General features: G+C 34.6%; 1 protein-coding gene and 1 non-coding gene across 6 annotated transcripts in view; one reads left to right on the top strand and one right to left on the bottom strand.

Moving 5' to 3' along the window:
* The window catches only part of COL4A5 (collagen type IV alpha 5 chain), a 223845-nt gene that overhangs the window by 148666 nt on the left and 54483 nt on the right, over positions 1 to 20696 (bottom strand). The window lies entirely within an intron of this gene.
* Positions 17180 to 17286, top strand: LOC114906671. The gene has a single exon (XR_003796487.1). It is a non-coding gene; the product is annotated as a U6 spliceosomal RNA (small nuclear RNA).

Raw genomic sequence — 20696 nt, 5'->3', positions numbered from 1 at the left:
GTTCAGTTTTTTTCTTTCCTTTCTAGCTATAAAGTGACATTTTCAGTCTGGAAATAAAAACATAGAAATACCAAAAACTATGAAAAGAAAGAAAAAGTTTCCCAAACTCCTAACATCCAAAGTTGGACTATGTTAATGTACTGATGTATCTAATACCATAGTCTGTCAATCTGTCTATCCCTTTCAGTGTGTATGTGTGTATCTGTGTGTATCTGTGTGTATTTTTTATACATAAACATATACGTTTATTATCTATGTACATAATGTATATAATATATTGTGTTATACAGCTTTATATAATATATATTATACATAAATATTCATACACACTGATGGATGTTTTATAAAAAGAACATCACAGTTCAATTGTCTTGCTTTGTAATAAGAAATCAATGAGAGGAAAATATTTAACAACCAAAATAGCCAACAGTAGGGGACTAGTTACATACATTATGGTATATTTATTCAAACAAATATTATGCAACTTTGAAAAATCTTGTTTTTGAAAAATAGTTAATGAAATAGGAAAATTCTCATGATATAATGTTAATTAAATAAATACAATAAAAATTGTATTATAACACAAAGAAAAATCTAGGTCCAGATAGCTTCATTAGTGAATCTGATCAAATATTAAAGGAAAAAAATTAATATCAATGCTACAAACACTTTCAGAAAATACAGGAAGAGAAAGCACTTATTTAGAAGGTGTCAATTACCTTGATACAAAAACTAGACAAAGGAATTACAAGAAAATATAACTATAGACAACTATTCCTCAAGAACACAGGAGCAAAAAATTTAATAAAATATTACCAAACTGAATAGAGTGATACATAAAAAGAATATTATACCTTGCTCAAATAGGTTTTAGCTCCCAAAATGCAAGATTGGCTTAACAATTAAAGATCAATAAATACAATCTTATTCATTAACAGATTAAAGGAGTAAAATTATATGGTCATTGGATAAAATTCAACATCATTCATAATAAAAATTGCCTCCAAACTAAAAATAGAAGGGAACTTCCTCAACCGGATGATGTGCATGTAAAAAAATACATCTAACATTATACTTAATAATAAAATATTGAAGACTTTTCTCTCTATGATTGGGAACAGAGATAAATATCCTCTCTCATCACTTGAAGATGACATAATTATTAAATGTTGAAAATTCCAAGTCATATGTAAACAACTGTAAAATCTAAGTAAGCGAATTTTGTGATATCACAGTATAAAAAGTAATTATACAAAAATGAAACTAATATTAAATTATTATAAAATTAAAAACTGTTAAATAATATGATTTACAATGTTGTTAAAAGTCATCAATTACTAAGAGATAAAGTTAAGGAAAGATGTGCAAGACCTATGCAATGAAAATAATAAAATATTGCTGAGAAAATTAAAAGGTTCTTAAACAAATGGAAATATATGCAAAGTTCATGTACTAGAGTCTAAATATTATCAATTTTCCAAAAATTGATCCATACATTCAATTTTACCCCCATCAAAATCCTAGGAGACATTAAGAAATGGACAAACTGATTATAAAATTTATATGGAAATGAAAAGAACGTAAACTGTTCAAAATAATATTGAAAAGAGGAAGAAAGTTGTAAAACGTACTCTACACGATTTTAAGACTCACTCACTAGAATGCTACACAACCAAGATGGTATAATGTTAGTGAATGGATAGATCAGTGAAACAAAATGGAGATCCCAAAATTAGATACACAAAAATAAAGTCAAGTGATTTCCAAAAATGGTACCAGAAAACTTCACTAGGAAAAGAAAACTCTCCAATAAATTTTGATGAAGCAACAAGATATCCATATTTTTTAAAAAGAAATGTCAATCTCTATCTTACATCATTCAAAAAATTACTTTGAGATCAATAATTACCTTAAATATAAAAGATAATATTTTAAAGCTTCTAGGGGAAAAAAGGAAATACCTTTTTGACCTTGGTATAGGAAAAGATTTGTTAGACAAGAAACAGAAGAAATAAATACTAAACAAAAAAATAGATTTCATCAAAATTAAAAACTTCTACTTATCAAAAAACGCTGTTAAGAAAATGAATAAACAAGGAACAAACTGGAAAAAGACCTGTGCAAAACATATATAATAAAGGATTAGTATGCATAATATATAAGGAACAGTTAAAACTGAACATTAAATGGCATTTTTAGCTTGGAGATGTAGATAACTAGAAAGACGTTACTCCTAAACTTGAAACAAGAGAAAGCTAAGCAACGTGCAGATTAACAACTTTCCTTGGACCAATCACAGATAAAAGGGATCACAGGGCAAACAACGTGCCCAAACTTACAGAGAGAAACCAGTTTAGAACATTTGATTATCTGGGGATGATAATATTGAATGCATAGAAGCAGGCAGGAGGATGAAATTAGAAATTTTAACTAATTGCCAAAGTTCAAGCATGGACAGACATGAGTGTGAAACTTCTGGGAGCTACACGGAAGACATTCTCTAATAGCCCTTTCCAGGAACCTCACCAGGCTCTCTGGTGGGAAAGTAAAATGAAGTAGTCACTTTAGAAAACAGAATGTTAGTTTTCCAATTAAGTAAACATATAGGGTTACCATATCACTCAAATATTCTACTTCTAGGTATATGTCAAAGATAAATGAAAACATACATTTATACAAAACCTTTTGCACAAATATTCATATCATTATTTATAAGAGCCAAAATGAGGAAACAACCAAAATGTCCATCAACTCATGAATTAATGAACAATATGTGGTGTATCCATATAATGGAATTTGATTCAGTAATGAACAGGAATGAAGTACTAATTTATCTTACAACATGGCTGAACCTTGTAAAAGTTCAGCTAAGTAAAAGAATACAGTCACAAAAGAGCACATATTGTATGATTTCATTTATATGAAATATCCAGAACAGTCAAATCTGTGGAGACAGAAGTAGATTACTGGTTGCCTAGATCTGAGAGATTAGGGGAAAATAGGAACTTACTGCTAGTAGTATGAGGTTCCTTTATGGGGCAGTGAAAATGTTTCAAAATTAGATTGTGCATATAACTGTACAATAATTTATGAATACAATAAAAAAATTGATTTGTACATCTTGAATGAGTGGATTACAGCTCAATAAATCTTTTTCCTTAAAAAAAGAATAACACTATTAAAAAATTAAAGCTGTAGCAGCAATATTAATTTTTGACATCATATTATCCAGAATAAGTGATATTGACAGAGACAGAGGAACATTACATAATAATAAAGGGATAAATTATTCAAGAAAACATGACAATATTTATGTGTGTATGCAATGAACAACAGAGCTTCAAAAAACATGTGGCAAAACTTGATAAAACTAAAAAAAAAATACGAAGTAGCAAATCCATGATTGAATTATTTTTTTGAATTTTATTTTATTTATTTTTTTATACAGCAGGTTCTTATTAGTTATCCATTTTATATATAGTAGTGTATATATGTCAATCCCAATCTCCCAATTCATCACACCACCACCACCACCCCCCGACACTTTCCCCCCCTTGGTGTCCATACATTTGTTCTCTGCATCTGTGTCTCAATTTCTGCCCTGCAAACCTGTTCATCTGTACCATTTTTCTAGGTTCCACATATATGCGTTAATATACGATATTTGTTTTTCTCTTTCTGACTTACTTCACTCTGTATGACAGTCTCTAGATCCATCCACATCTCTAGAAATGACCCAATTTCATTCCTTTTTATGGCTGAGTAATATTCCATTGTATATATGTACCGCATCTTCTTTATACATTCATCTGTCGATGGGCATTTAGGTTGCTTCCATGTCCTGGCTATTGTAAATAGTGCTGCAATGAACACTAGGGTGCACGTGTCTTTTGAATTATGGTTTTCTATGGGTATATGCCCAGTAGTGGGATTGCTGGGTCATATGGTCATTCTATTTTTAGTTTTTTAAGGAACCTCCATAGTGGCTGTATCAATTTACATTCCCACCAACAGTGCAACAGGGTACCCTTTTCTCCACACCCTCTCAGGCATTTACTGCTTGTAGATATTCTGATGATGCCCATTCTAAATGGTGTGAGGTGATACCTCATTGTAGTTTTGATTTCCCTTTCTCTAATAATTAGTGATGTTGAGCAGCTTTTCATGTGCTTCTTGGCCATCTGTATGTCTTCTTTGGAAAATGTCTATTTAGGTCTTCTGCCCACTTTTGGATTGGGCTGTTTGTTTTTGTAATATTGAGCTGCATGAGCTGTTTATATATTTTAGAGATTAATCCTTTTTCCGTTGATTCATTTGCAAATATTTTCTCCCATTCTGAGGGCTGTCTTTCCGTCTTGTTTGTAGTTTCCTATGCTGTGCAAAAACTTTTAAGTTTCATTAGGCCCCATTTGCCTATTTTTGTTTTTATTTCCATTACTTTACGAGGTGGATCAAAAAAGATCTTGCTGTGATTTATGTCAAAGAGTGTTCTGCCTATGTTTTCCTCTGAGAGTTTTATAGTGTCCAGTCTTACATTTAGGTCTCTAATCCATTTTGAGTTTATTTTTGTGTATGGTGTTAGGGAGTGTTCTAATTTCATTATTTTACATGTAGCTGTCCAGTCTCTCAGCACCACTTACTGAAGAGACTGTCTTTTCTCCAATGTATATCCTTGCCTCCTTTGCAATAGATTAGTTGACCATAGGTGTGTGGGTTTATCTCTGGGCTTTCTATCCTGTTCCATTGATCTATATTTGTGTTTTTGTGCCAGTACCATATTGTCTTGATTACTGTAGCTTTGTAGTATAGTCTGAATTCAGGGAGTCTGTTTCCTCCAGCTCCATATTTTTCCCTCAAGACTGCTTTGGCTATTTGGGGTCTTTTGTGTCGCCATACAAATTTTAAGATTTTTTATTCTAGTCCTGTAAAAAATGCCATTGGTAATTTGATAGGGATTGCACTGAATCTGTAGATTGCTTTGGGGAGTATAGTCATTTTGACAATATTGATTCTTCCAAACCAAAAACATGGTATATCTCTCCACCTCTTTGTATCATCTTTAATTTCTTTCATCAGTGTCTTATACTTTTCTGTATACAGGCCTTTTGTCTCCCTAGGTAGGTTTTTCGTAGGTATTTTATTCTTTTTGTTGCAACAGTAAATGGGAGTGCTTCCTTAATTTCTCTTTCAGATTTTTCATCATTAGTGTATAGGAATGCAAGACATTTCTGTGCATTAATTTTGTATCCCGCAACTTTACCAAATTCATTGATTAGCTCTAGCAGTTTCCTGGTGGCATCTTTAGGATTCTCTATGTATAGTATCATGTCATCTGCAAACAGTGACAGTTTTACTTCTTCTTTTCCAATTTGGATTCCTTTTATTTCTTTTCCTTCTCTATTGCCGTGGCTAGGACTTGCAAAACTATGTTGAATAATAATGCTGAGAGTGGATATCTTTGTCTTGTTCCTGATCTTAGAGGAAATGCTTTCAGTTTTTCACCATTGAGAATGATGTTGGCTGTGGGTTTGTTGTATATGGCCTTTATTATGTTGAGGTAGGTTCCCTCTATGCACACTTTCTGGCGAGTTTTTATCATAAACCGGTGTTGAATTTTATCAAAAGCTTTTTCTGCATCTATTGAGATGACCACATGGTTTTTATTCTTCAATTTATTAATATGGTGTATCACACTGATTGATTTGCATATATTGAAGAATCCTTGCATCCCAGGGATAAATCCCACTTAATCATGGTATATGATCCTTTTAATGTGTTGTTGGATTCTGTTTGCTAGTATTTTGTGGAGGATTTTTACATCTATATTCACCAGTGACATCGGTCTGTAGTTTTCTTTTTTTTTAGAATCTTTGTCTGGTTTTGGTATCAAGGTGATGGTGGCCTCACAGAATGAGTTTGGGAATATTCCTTCATCTGCAATTTTTTGCAAGAGTTTGAGAAGGATGGGTGTTAGCGCTTCTCTAAATGTTTGATAGAATTCACCTGTGAAGCCATCTGGTCCTGGACCTTTGTTTGTTGGAAGACTTTTAATCACAGTTTCAATTTCATTTCTTTTGATTGGTCTGTTCATATTTTGTATTTCCTCCTGGTTCAGTCTTGGAAGGCTAGACATTTCTAAGAATTTGTCCATTTCTTCCAGGTTGTCCGCTTTATTGGCACAGAGTTGCTTGCAGTAGTCTCTTAGGATGCTCTGTATTTCTGTGGTGTCTGTTGTATCTTCTCCTTATTCATTTCTAATTCTATTGATTTGAGTCCTCTCTCTCTTTTTCTTGATGAGTCTGTGTAATGGTTTAACAATTTTGTTTATCTTCTCAAAGAACCAGCTTTTAGTTTTATTGATCTTTGCTACTGTTTTGTTTCTATTTCATTTATTACTGCTCTGATCTTTATGATTTCTTTCCTTCTACTAACTTTGGGTATTGTTTGTTCTTCTTTTTCTAGTTCTTTTAGGTGTAAGGTTAGTTTGTTTGTTTGAGATGTTTGTTGTTTCTTAAGGTAGCATTATACTGCTATAAACTTCCCTCTTAGAACTGCTTATGCTGCATCCCACAGGTTTTGCATTGTCGTGTTTTCATTGTAATTTATCTCTACATATTTTTTGATTTCCTCTTTGATTTCTTCAGTGATCTCTTCGTTATTTAGTAATGTATTGCTTAGCCTCCATGTGTTTGTGTTTTTTATGCTTTTTTCCCTGTAACTGATTTCTAATCTCATAGTGTTGTGGTCAGAAAAGATGCTTGATATGGTTTCAATTTTCTTAAATTTACTGTGGCTTGATTTGTGACCCAAGATGTGATCTATCCTGGAGAATGTTCCATGCACACTTGAGAAGAAAGTGTAATCTGCTGTTTTTGGATGGAATGCCCTATAAATATCAATTAAATCTATCTGCTCTATTGTGTCATTTAAAGCTTGTGTTTCCTTATTAATTTTGTTTGGATGATCTGTCCATTGGTGTAAGTGAGGTGTTAAAGTCCCCCACTATTATTGTGTTACTGTCGATTTCCTCTTTTATAGCTGTTAGAAGTTGCCTTATGCGCTGAGGTGCTCCTAAGCTGGGTGCATATATATTTATAATTGTTATATCTTCTTCTTGGATTGATCCCTTGATCATTATGTAGTGTCCTTCCTTGTCTCTTCTAACATTCTTCATTTTAAAGTCTATTTTGTCTGATATGAGTATTGCTACTCCAGATTTCTTTGGGTTTCCATTTGCATGGAATATCTTTTTCCATCCCCTCACTTTCAGTCTGTATATGTCCCTAGGTCTGAAGTGGGTCTCTTGTAGATAGCATATATATGGGTCTTGTTTTTGTATCCATTCAGTGAGCCTGTGCCTTTTGGTTGGAGCATTTAATCCATTCACATTTAAGGTAATTATCGATATGTATGTTCCTGTTACCATTTTCTTAATTGCTTTGGGTTTGCTTTTGTAGGTCCTTTATTTCTCTTGTGTTTCCCACTTAGAGAAGTTACTTTAGCATTTGTTGTAGAGCTGGTTTGGTGGTGCTGAATTCTCTTAGCTTTTGCTTGTCTGTAAAGCTTTTGCTTTCTCCATCGAACCTGAATGAGATCCTTGCTGGGTAGAGTAATCTTGGTTGTAGGTTCTTCCCTTTCATGGCTTTAAATATGTCATGCCACTCCCTTCTGGCTTGTAGAATTTCTGCTGAGAAATCAGCTGTTAACCTTATGGGAGTTCCCTTGTATGTTATTTGTAGTTTTTCCCTTGCTGCTTTCAATAATTTTTCTCTGTCTTTAATTTTTGCCAATTTGATTACTATTTGTCTCAGTGTGTTTCTCCTTGGGTTTATCCTTTATGGGACTCTCTGCACTTCCTGGACCTGGATGGCTATTTCCTTTCCCATGTTAGGGAAGTTTTCGACTATAATCTCTTCAAATATTTTCTCGGGTCCTTTCTCTCTCTCTTCTCCTTCTGGGACCACTATAATGCGAACGTTGGTGCATTTAATATTGTCCCAGAGGTCTCTTAGGCTGTCTTCATTTCTGTTCATTCTTTTTTCTTTATTCTGTTCCACGGCAGTGAATTCCACCATTCTGTCTTCCAGGTTACTTATCCGTTCTTCTGCCTCAGTTATTCTGCTATTGATTCCTTGTAGTGTATTTTTCATTTCAAGTATTGTATTGTTCATCTCTGTTTGTTTTTTACTTCCACTAGGGCTTTGTTAAACATTTCTTGCATCTTCTCGATCTTTGCCTCCATTCTTTTTCTGAGGTCCTGGATCATCTTCACTATCATTATTCTGAATTCTTTTTCTGGAAGGTTTCCTATCTACACTTCATTTAGTTGTTTTTCTGGGGTTTATCTTTTTCCTTCAGCTGGTACATAGTCCTCTGCCTTTTCATCTTGTCTATCTTTCTGTGAATGTGGTTTTTGTTCCACAGGTTGCAGGATTGTTGTTCTTCTTGCTTTTGCTGTGTGCCCTCTTGTGGATGAGGCTATCTAAGAGGCTTCTGCAAGTTTCCTGATGGGAGGGATTGGTGGTGGGTAGAGCTGGCTGTTGCTCTGGTGGGCAGAGCTCAGTAAAACTTTAATTCACCTGTCTGCTGATGTGTGGGGCTTTGTTCCCTCTCTGTTGGTTGTTTGGCCTGAGGCGACCCAATACTGGAGCCTACCCAGGCTCTTTAGTGGGGCTAGTGGAGGACTCTGGGAGGGCTCACGCCAAGGAGTGCTTCCCAGAACTTCTGCTGCCAGTGTCCTTGTCCTCAAGGTGAGACACAGCCAACCCCCACCTCTGCAGGAGACCCTCCAACACTAGCAGGTAGGTCTGGTTCAATCTCCTATATGGTCACTGCTCCTTCCCCTGGGTCCCGATGCACACACTACTTTGTGTGTGCCCTCCAAGAGTGGAGCCTCTGTTTCCCCCAGTCCTGTCGAAGTCCTGCAATCAAATCCCGCTAGCCTTCAAAATCTGATTCTCTAGGAATTCCTCCTCCTGTTGCCAGACCCCCAGGTTGGGAGGCCTGACGTGGGGCTCAGAACCTTCACTCCAGTGGGTGGACTTCTGTGCTATAAGTGTTCTCCAGTTTATGAGTCACCCACACAGCGGTTATGGGATTTGATCTTATCATGATTGCGCCACTCCTACCATCTCACTGTGGCTTCTCCTTTGTCTTTGGATGTGGGTTATCTTTTTTGGTGAGTTCCAGTGTCTTCTTGTCGATGACTGTTCAGCAGTTAGTTGTGATTCCAGTGCTCTTGCAAGAGGGAGTTAGAGCATGTCCTTCTACTCTGCCATCTTGAACCAATCATCCCCTGATTGAATTTTGAGACTTCATCAGTCCTCTCAGTAATTGATAGAACAAACATGATGAAATCAGTAAGGATTTCTTCATGATGACCTGAACACTATTAAGCAACTTGATACTTATAGAACATTTCATCTAACAACAGCAGGATGCATGTTCTTCTCAAGTGTACATAGTTCATTCACCAAGATAAAACATATTCTGGGCCATGAAAAATTATAAGTTTAGAATAACAATCATACAGAGTATATTATCATACAATCATACAAAGTATATTATCTGACCATAATAGAATTAAATAGAAGCAGAAAGATACTCGGAAAAATCCCCTAATGTTTGGAATGAAACAAAACAAGTCTAAATAACTTATGGATCAAAGCAGAATTCTTTAAAGAAATGTATTCTGAATAAGTGAAAATGAAAACAACATGTCAAAAATGGGTGGCAGGGCTTCCCTGGTGGCGCAGTAGTTAAGAATCTGCCTGCCAATGCAGGGGACACGGGTTCGAGCCCTGGTCCAAGAAGATCCCACATGCCGTGGAGCAACTAAGCCCATGCACCACAACTACTAAGCCTGCGCTCTAGAGCCCATGAGCCACAACTACAGAAGCCCGTGCCCCTAGAGCCCGTGCTCCACAACAAAAGAAGCCTGTGCACTGCAACAAAGAGTAGCCCCAGCTCACTGCAACTAAAGAAAGCCCACGCACAGCAACAAAGATGCAACACAGCCAGAACTAAATAAATAAAATAAATTTATTTTAAAAAATGAGTGGCATATAATTTGCAGCAATGTGGATGGACCTAGAGAATATTATGCATAGTGAAATAAGTCAGACGGAGAAAGCTAAATACTGTATGATATCACTTACATGTGAAATCTAAAAAAAATACAAATAATGTATATGTAAAACAGAAACAGACTCACAGATATAAAAAACAAACTTGTGGTTACCAAAGGGTAGTGGGGGAAAATAATTAAGAGGCATGAAATTAACAGATACAAACTACTATGTATAAAATAGATAAGCAACAATGATATACTGTAGAGCACTTGGAATTATAGCCATTATCTTGTAATAACCTATAATGGAATACAATCTGCAAAAATACTAAATCACTACACTGTACACCTGAAACGAATATAATATTGTAAATCAACTGTACTTCAATTTAAAAAATGGGTGGCATATAGCTAAAACAGTTCTTAGAGGGAAATTTATAGCATTAAATGCACATATTAGGAAAAAAGGTCTCAAATCAATAATCTAAGTTTATACCTTAAGAAATTAGAAAGGGAAATACAAAATAAAACCAAAGGAAGTAGAAAGAGTAGAGCAGAAATCAATGAAACTGAAAGCAGAAAAATAGAGAAAATCACTGAAAACAAAAGCTGGCTCTTTGAAAACATCAATATAATTGATAAACTTCTAGCCAGGCTGACTAAAGAAAAAATACACCTAAATTATCAATAGCAGAAATGAAAGAGAAGACATCATTAGTAATCCAAGAGCCCTTAAAATGATAATAAAGGAATACTACGAACAACTCTATGCTCATAAATTTGACAACTTCGATGAAATGAACCAATTCCTAAAGATCTACAAATTACAAAACTCACCTCAAATCATACAGATAACTTGAATTGCCCCATAACTATTAAGAAATTGAATTCACTGTTAAAAATCTTCTGAAAAAAATATTTCAGCCCAGATAATTTCATTGACAAATTCTACAAACATTTGAAGAAGCAATAATACCAATTCTATATAATCTCTACTGGAAAGTAGAAGATGGAACACTTTTCAATTTATTTTATGAGGCCAGCATTATGCTAACACCAAAACCCTATTTAGACAATACAAAAAGAAGAACATTACAACCCAGTATCCCTCATCAACATAAACGCAAAAATTCTTCATAAAACATTAGCAGATTGAAGCCAGCAATATACATAAAGAATAATATATTGTGACCAAATGGGATATGTTTCCGGGATGCATGAAGTACTTCAATATTTGAAAATCAATGTAATCCTACATATTAGCAATCTAGAGAATAAAAACTTCATTCAGTAAAAGCATTTAAGAAAATAAAATACTTATTCATAATAAAAACCTAATAAGCTAGAAATATAAAAGATATTTCTATGTACAAACACCCAGGGAATCAACAAAACATCACGTATAACTAATAATTGAGACTACCAAGGCTGTACTCTAAGAGGATAACTGGGGCTTCCTTGGTGGCACAGTGGTTAAGAATCTACCTGCCAATGCAGGGGACACGGGTTCAAGCCCTGGTCCGGGAAGATTCCACATGCTGCGGAGCAACTAAGCCCATGCACCACAACTACTGAGCCTGTGTGCCACAACTACTGAAGCCTGCGTGCCTAGAGCCCATGCTCCACAACAAGAGAAGCCACCACAATGAGAAGCCCGTGCACCACCATGAAGAGTAGCCCCCGCTTGCCATGACTAGAGAAAGCCCGCATGCAGCAAAGAAGACCCAACACAGCCAGAGACAAAATAAAATAAATAAATAAATTTATTACAAAAAAGAGGATAACTGCAATGATCAGCTTAATTAATTAACTAATGCAAATCAGTAAATGGAAAAAGAGACAGAAAATATCAATTGTATTTTATATACTAGCAATGTGCAATTGAAAACTGAAACTAAGAAAGAAGTATCATTAACAACAACTCCAACAAATAAAATACTTTGGTATAAATCTACAAATTATGAACAGATTTATATATTTTTAAGCATTTTTACCACAAAATGCTCGTAAGAGAAATTAAAGAAAATGTAATTAAACGGAGACACATACTATGTTTGTTGATTTGAAGATGCAACATAGTAAAGATGTCAATTCTACCCAAAATGATAGATACATTTGGTGTAATTCCAATAAAAATCATAGCAGAAATTTTTGTAGATACAGAAAAGCTAGTATTAAAATTTACATGGAATTGCAAAGCAACTATACTCCAATAAAAATTAATTTTAAAATTTACATAGAAAAACAAAGTAAGTTGAATAGCCAAAACATTTTTAAATACAATAAATTAGGAAGAAACCCACTGAAGATTTTAAGACTTTTAATGACAAAGAGGCAGTAATCAACACAGAGTGGTATAGATGAAAGGATAAACACATAGATAGTGTAAAAGAATAGTCAGGAAATAAAACCACACAAATATGGTCAAGTGATTTTTAACAAAGGAGCAAAAGCAATTCAATGGAAAAAGGGTAGTCTTTTAAACAAATGATATTCAAACAATTGGTAATCCATAAACAAAAACATAAACCTTAAATGAAATTTCACACCTTACACAAAAATTAACACAAAATGGAGGAGACATCTAAATGTAAGCTTTAAGACTATAAATATTTTATAAGAAAATATAGGGCAAAATCTTGCTTAGGCAAAAATATTCTTCAACAATAAAATCTGTCTAACACACACACACACACACACACAAATTCTTAGAGATATGATGAAGAAAACACATTCCACAGAAGAGAAAAAGGATTAATTGTACTTCATCAAAATTAAAAATTTTTGAACTGTGAAAGACACTGTTAAGTGAATGAAAAGAAAAGCTCAGACTGGAAGAAATTTTGTAAATCACGTAGTAATCAAAAGACTTGTATCCCAAGAATATAAAGAAATCTGAAAAACTGAACAGTAAGTAAATAAGAGCCAAATTTAAACATGCACAAAGGACTTGAACAGATAGTTCACAAAAGAAGTTATACAAATAAGCATATGAAAAGATGTTCAACATCATGAGCCACTAGGGAAATGAAAACTAAAACCATGAAGAAATATCACTACAAAGGAGAACTAATGTACAAATGAGTCAGTTTCTCTACATCCTTGTTCAGCTTTTGGCGTTGTCACTATTTTTATTTTAACCATTCTAATAGGTATAGTGATATCTGATTGTGGTTTTAATTTGCATGTCCCTAATGGCTCACAATTTTGAACATAATTTCATGTGCTTAACTGTCATCTGTATATCCTTTCCTGTAAGATGTATGTTCATGTCCTTTACCCATTTTCTAATAGGATTCTTTGTTTTTTAATAATGAATTTTGAGAGTTCTTTATATATTTCAAATACTAATCTTTTGTTGGATATGTGTTTTACAAATATTTTTGCCCAGTCTATAGCTTGTATTTTTTATCCTTTTAGTAAAGACTTTCACAGAACAAAAGTTTTTAATTTGGGTGAAGTCCAATTCTTCAGTATTTTCTCTCTTAAATTAGGCATTTGGTATCAAATGTAAGAACTCTTCACCCAGCCCTAGGTATGGAGGATTTCCCCATATTTTTTTTCCTAGAAGTTTAAAGTTTCATTTTTACATTTAAGTCCACAATCCATTTTGAGTTAATATTTTTAAAGATGTGAGGTTTGGGTCAAGGTTCACCTTTTTGTCTATGAATGTCCAACTGCTCCAACATCATTTTTTGAAAAAGTTATCCTTCCTCCATCAAATTTCTTTTGCTGCTTTCTCACAAATTAGCTAGGCATATTTATGTAGGTCTATTTCTTGATTCTCTCTTCTGTTTCATTGATCTATGTGTCTATCCCTCTTACATTATCACAGCTACGGTGACTAACTTAGCTATACAGTAGGCCTTAATATCAAGTAGAGTGATTCCTCCCACCTTTACTCTTCTTTTTCAATATTCATAACTGAGTTTTAAGCATTTTACTCTAACCCAGAGCCCGAACACATCAAGTGTACATCTATCTAAGTAAGTTCTCATCCCCAAAGATACTAATTTCAATCATGGGGGTAGAGAGAATGAGAGGATGAAAAAGCTTAATTTTATGTTAATTGTTACAAAGTTGGCATTATTTCTGCAGTATAGAATCTACCACTCATATATATTAATATATTTAAGGCATTTTGAGACCATGTGATTGACTCACTGGATGATTGTTTATTTATAGGAACAATCATTTCCACATAAACCTCTCTTTACATTATCTAACCTATGAATGCACTGAATAAACACATCTGAAAAAACATCAGTGCTTTAATTTATAACAGAAAAAGTCCTTCTGGAAGTAAATGCTTATAGAATGCTGAAATACAAATTAAGAAAATAGCATAAATATATTAAAACATGAAATATTTTCTTATCTATAAAAGATTTAAGCATCTCAAAATGAAAAGATAGAAGAACCAGATGTCCTCTTACCTCCTGCCCCTTACACTAACTACAGCTGATTATATCTTTACTTATGGATCTTTTCTCCTCCCTTGCCCTTCCTATCACCCATTTGCCATAAGGCTCATTTATATAAAATGCTGACCTATAAGAAAATCTACGTGTTGGAGTGAAATATTTTTCTAGAATAATAATTTCAAGTAATTCAATTATGGGTCCTGTTACACCCTGAGGCAGCATCTTTTTTGCTGTCTCCATAATGCTAGATCCGTTTGGACTTACAGAGGAATTCTACAAAACTATACACAGAGTTCAGTATTATAATTGTTTAGTTCAAAAACAGCCTTAAATATAGCCTCAATATAGCCTGTGCTTGAAATTTAATTTATAAAAACAAGAAAGAAGTACTATGTACTTAAATAGTTGCAATTCGGTTTCTTATGAAGAGTTTTTATTATTTTCTGAGCATCGGCCAATATCAAAATAAATCACAAAGTAAACAAAGCAGTCACATTTTAACGTATTTTAATGTGCTTCACTATAGCTTTAGCCTATTCCCGCCAAAATACTAATTTACAAAACAAAAGTGAGAGTCAACTAAAATGTCAAATAACATTTAAACGATACTATTCTTTGCATCAGTTCTATGTTGGAGATACAAGGTAAGCCCTATAAATGCTGGTTAATGCCCCATGCAATTGGGGAGCTCCCTCAAGTGAAATATGATACTTTATTTGATGGCTATGTAGACCCAAGGATTAAGTCCCTATAATCCCTGGATAATAGACAAACTGTTCTGTACACACATTTACTCTTTTTTAGGAAAAGCAGAATTGGAGTTAAACAACAGCATATCTATTGCCTTACGATTTAATTGATGACATGTCACCAACATAAAGTATGTAAATAAAAGCCAACACAGAAAAACACCACAAAGAACCATCTTAATCGCTAAATTCAACTCTTCCAACGAAGGCTTAATTAAGAAAAATATTTAAGTCACCTATAGGCTGTCCCAGTACATTTCCTAGATGCTCACTACTTGAGTTAGCAGCTTGTGAAGTAAAATTGATACTTTTATTTTTGAAATCATTAATTTTCCCTTTGAACTCTACTCAAATTGCTTTATATACATGAAGTATACTTAGCTGATAAAACTGATAGTCTTTTCCCTGATGTTCTCTATTTTCTGTTAATAAGAGCCCTGAAATGGATGCACAATTCCAGACTCACTTACTGAACGCCCCCTCTACCCTTGCTTATAAATGTATCTTTTTAACAATTCCTCTTCCTTTTGGTAAGTCTTGATAGGTATTAGAGGTCTATAGTTTAAGATGGTATTACACTAAACAATCCATTTTTTAAATAGTTATATAATGCTTTCTTTATAAAATGAAAATATTAAGCAAATTTAAATGCCCAGTAGAAGGTACAAGTGAGACGGTAAAAATTGGGCTATATAGTTGGAAGAAAGAGAAATATAGCAAAACCAGGTACTATTCGGGAAAGGGTTTATACATACGATTTTATCTAGAGTCAAAGAACCAAATCCTGCAAAATACTCAGTGATTTTTTAACATTTGAGCAAAACTCATCAATCCATATGCTCACAAGAAATGGGTTAGCTTCTACATATCAAAATAAGACAGAACAATAACCGAAATTTAATTATAAGTTATAATGCAATAAAAAGGCCAGACATTTTTAATAGCTATTTCTATAAAAGCATATTTTACTAGTAAATGAGAGTCCCCTCAGTTGTGTTAAATACTTTATTCATCCATTTCACTTATTCAGTGAGCAATACAGCAAAGTTAAATCTCTCCCACTCAACAACTTCCATCCTTCTTTTTCACCTTTTAATGATGAATGTCACATTATATTTTAAAAAATGAAAACAACCTCAAAGTGGACCAAAGACCTAAATATAGTAGCTAAAATTATAAAACTCTTAGAAGAAATCATAAGAGAAAAGCTTCATGAATTACAATGAATTTAGTAACAATTTCTTGGATAAGACACCAAAAGCACAGGTCACAAAAGTAAAAATAGATAAACTAAACTGCATCAAAAATAAAAACTGTGCATCAAAGGACACAATCAATAAAGTGAAAAGGCAACCTATGGGATGGGAGAAAATGTGTGCAAATCATATCTGATAAGGGGTTGATATCCAGAATATACAAAGAACTTCTACAACTCAACAACAAAAAAACAACAACCAGATTAAAAATGGACAAAGGACTTGAAGAGACATTTCTCCAAGGAAGACAGAAATGGCCAAGAAGCACATGAAAACACGCTCAACATCACTAATCAACACGCAAATGCAAATCAAAACCATAATGCGGGACTTCCCTGGTGGTCCAGTGGTTAAGACTCCACACTCCCAATGTAGGGGGCCGGGTTCCATCCCTGGTCAGAGAACTAGATCCCGCATGTCACAACTAAGAGCCTGCATGCTGCAACGAAGATCTCGCACAAAGCAACGAAGATCCCACAGGTGGCAATGAAGACCCGGTGCAGTCAAATAAATAATAAATAAATATTTTTTAAAAAAACAGATACACATCACACCAACTAGGGTGACTACTATGAATGTGGAGAAATTGAAGTCCTTATGCACTGTTGGTGGCAATGTAAAATGGTACAGTTGCTATGGAAAAGTGTAGCAGTTCCTCAAGACATTAAAAATAGAATTACCGTGCTCGCTTCGGCAGCACATATACTAAAATTGGAACAATACAGAGAAGATTAGCATGGCCCCTGCACAAGGATGACACGCAAATTCGTGAAGTGTTCCATATTTTTATACTTTTTGCTTCCGTATGAAAAAAAAATAGAATTACCATGTGATCCAGCAATTTCACTTCCAAGTACTCAAAAGAATTAAAAGCAGGGTCTCAAAGAGATACTTTACCAAATACTATTATTTTTGGCTGCTCTATTGTTTGTCCAACTGCTATTCCTTGCTCTGAGAGGCAGTGGCTAATACATTTGCCCTTAAATCTATTAAATGCCCCCCAAAGTAGCTGCCTCAACCTTCAGAGAGTTCTGAGTTAGGCAAAATGAGGGCAGGCCTTTTAGAGCTAGTCTTCAGGGAGCCACTAGGCTGGTCAAAATGAACAACCACAATTCTTTAAGAATGAGGTCAATTCTACTACCTCCAGCACTAAGAACTTGTACTTGGAATATGGACTGTTGTCTTCAAAGCTTCTTCCAATCTGGAGTGAAGGGGATGGGGACAAGGTAAGTTAAAATGCCACAAAGGTCTCTTACTGAGATTCAACTGTTTTTTTCCTTGATTAAGCATTTACCTGGTTGCTATAAACTTTTGACTGGTTTCCAGAATACCAATAAGGTTGATTCTGAGAGTATCTGCTAGTTTATTTGCGATTTTATGCAAATATGGATTTTGGGGATTCCCTGCTCTGCCATGTTCATTGGAATTAAGCCTGATTACATCTAAACACATTTTCAAGACAAAAAATTTAACATAGCATTTAATAGTTAAGACACGAAAAACAATTAATGGATGAAGTGCCACACTTTGATGTGGGTAAGAGACGCCCCATAACTCAACAGAACCCACTCTAGCAATTCCTCAGCTGCTCCCAGTTCCTAGAGGAAAGAATCTGTGGGGCCACAGGGAAAAGAACATCAGAAGCCTGTGCTTCCCCCTTCTAGATCATAATTTGTGTACCCAAGATCCCCAAATTCCCTGCCCAAATAGCCCCAAGCCACTTTCATGAGCCCACATGGGCCTCTTCTTCAGGTCTACCCTTCACCAGCCTTTCTCAGCCCACTAACCTTTCTCAAGCCCTAAAGAAAATTATTCATGTAACCATTTTCTCCACTCTCCCAAATACAGCACAAGGCTGATAGCATTTTAATTTTTTCATCTAATAGATGCCTTGGGGTTTAATTTAAAGCATTTAATGGTTTAATTATTTAAATAATTTAATGGTTTAATTCTCTCCTGGAACTCATTTTGAAGTGTTGTTCTAGAGGGTGGATCTTGCTATCTATGTGCCCACTATTAAGCCCAAGGAGTGGTCAAAGTAGGCCGTGACAGGGACCATGGACAGAGCTTGTACACATAGGCTGGAGTGAAGCATACATTAGAGTGAGGCCCTTTCTGGTGCAAGACAGAGACAGGTATCTAAAGAGAAGGAGGCCAGCCAAGGTCTAGTAGCCAACTTTCCCAGTACAATCATGTGCCAGTGTTGAAGTCAGAGGAGTTTGAGAATTCTAAACTTGAACCTGACCTTCCAGTTCATTATGAAGGCATATTTGTCAAAATGTGAGAACAGGACTTCATTTTATTTAACAGTTTGTTAAATTGGGTTACAAATTTTTTAAATTTTATACATATGGCATGTAGATTTGTATTTGTACTCTTGGCTCAGTCTATACAAATGTTGACACAGGTCTGTATAGATAAAACAAACTAATTTAGTTATCTCTATAACATTGATGAGGTTCAAACTGGGTAAAGAACAATAGGTAGACACTGCCCAAGTAAGTTACACTTCATTATATTTATACAGCATACATAAATATTGTTAGATGAAGACCTGAAGTTAGTCCATTTTCCCAAAAGTAATGTGTGCAATGCAAACTTTAGGGTACCAGCAACTTTCTAAAATGAAGAACGAAGACAACTCTGAATCAATATTACATCCCAGTTAACTGTAACACGGTGGAGATATCCTTCCTAAAAACTGGTTTCTAGGCCTAAATAAGCCTACTTGAAGGTAGTACATTTGCATAAGTTATTTTTTACTATTATTGATCACAGTGACAACTAAAGTCTTTTCTAAGTGAAATGGTCCTGCCAACAGTTCCTAACACAAGGCCAGCCACAGACAATCATATTTTAGACCACATGACCCAGACTTCCCATGCACATGACTATAGGTAATTATAGACAAGGAGGAAGCAAGGTAACTCAAAGACAATCAGTCCATAGGCTGGCCAGTGGACTATGATGTGGCAAGCATGAAAAGATAAATTATACCAATCAGACTGAGCAGATTTACTCTCACGAATTTGAACCAGGAAATAGCAAGAGATTAACTTAGGTAGCAATGAGAACAAAGCCAAGAGGCCATGATACAGAATGGCTACAAAGGTATGTTGGCCATGTGCAAGCCAATATGCATGCACCCCAATGTTCACTGCAGCACTATTTACAACAGCCAGGACAAGGAAGCAACCTAAATGTTCATTGACAGAGGAATGGGTAAAGAAAATGTGGTACATATATGCAGTGGAATATTACTCAGCCATAAAATAGAATGAAATAATGCCATTTGCAGCAACAGGGATACACCTAGAGATTGTCATACTAAGTGAAGTAAGTCAGACAGAGAAATACAAATATCAAATGATATGGCTTATATGTGGAATCTAAAAAAAAAAAAGGTACAAATGAACTTATTTACAAAACAGAAGTAGAGTCACAGACGTAGAAAACAAATGTATGATTACCAGGGGGGAAAGTAGTGGGGGTGGGGGAGGGATAAATTGGGAGATTGGGATTGACATATACACATGACTATATATAAAAGATAACTAATAAGGACGTACTGTATAGCACAGGGAACTCTACTCAATATTCTGTAATGACTCATATGGGAAAAGAATCTAAAGAAGAGTGGACATATGTATAAGTATAACTGATTCACTCTGCTGTACACCTGAAACTAACACAACACTGTAAATCAACTATAATCCAATAAAAATTTTAAAAACATAAAAATAAAGTTAAAAAAGAGGAAACAAAAAAGTATAAGGAAGAGAAAAAAGAGAGCAAAATAAATGTTATAGATAATATGGAAGCTTGGAGCTCATGAACAAGCTATCCTCTTCTGACTACCTCACCACTGGAATACACTACAGTTCCATTCTACAATAACCACCCCACCCATATCAAGGGGTAGAGCGGATATCTATTTCTAAGAACCCAAACCATCCCTACTCTTTACTAAAATAGACTGCTTCTCCAATAAAGATTCAAACAAATCATATTGCATTTATTTTAAAGAAATTATAAATATTTTAACACATTTGGGTTTTTATAAAAGGCAGCTGCATAAGATACCATGTTTTATGCAATTCTATTTCATGAAAATTCAGATTTTCAGATAAAAATGTGGAAATATTATTCCCTATAAATTAGATTTTCCTTTAAATGTCCCTAGGGACTTAAGAGAAAT

The sequence above is a fragment of the Monodon monoceros genome, unplaced genomic scaffold (assembly GCF_005190385.1).
Source record: "Monodon monoceros isolate NGI ecotype Baffin Bay Population unplaced genomic scaffold, NGI_Narwhal_1 Super_Scaffold_22, whole genome shotgun sequence".
NCBI classification, from domain to species: domain Eukaryota; kingdom Metazoa; phylum Chordata; class Mammalia; order Artiodactyla; family Monodontidae; genus Monodon; species Monodon monoceros.
Note: the sequence above shows the minus strand (reverse complement) of the source record. Positions and strands in the feature narration are given on the sequence as shown.